Raw genomic sequence first — 482 nt, forward strand, 5'->3', positions numbered from 1 at the left:
AAGTATGGTTTCAGCGATTTAAGAGTGGTGATTTTGATGTCAATGATAAAGAACGCTCAGGCCAACCGAAAAAGTTTGAAGACACCGATTTGCAGGCATTATTGGACGAAAACTCTACTCAAACGCTCCAAGAATTGTCTGCAGCATTAAATGTTACTCCGATGGCTGTTTCCAAACGTCTACATGCAATGGGAAAAATTCAAAAGGAGGGAAAATGGGTACCACACGAATTAACCGCAAATGCCATTGCGAATCGCTTAAACATCTCTATTTCTCTGCTCGCCAGGCAGAAAAAGAAGAGTTTTTTGTGGCGCATAATAACTGGCGATGAAAAATGGATATACTTCGATAACCCTAAACGAAGAAAATCATGGGTAGACCCTGGCTAACCATCGACATCCACACCAAAGAGAAATATTCATGGCCACAAAGCAATGCTTTGCATTTGGTGGGATATGCACGGCGTCGTTTATTATGAGCTA

This window comes from Odontomachus brunneus, unplaced genomic scaffold (genome assembly GCF_010583005.1).
Source record: "Odontomachus brunneus isolate Ranch 3 - 2012 unplaced genomic scaffold, Obru_v1 Obru_scaffold_241, whole genome shotgun sequence".
NCBI classification, from domain to species: domain Eukaryota; kingdom Metazoa; phylum Arthropoda; class Insecta; order Hymenoptera; family Formicidae; genus Odontomachus; species Odontomachus brunneus.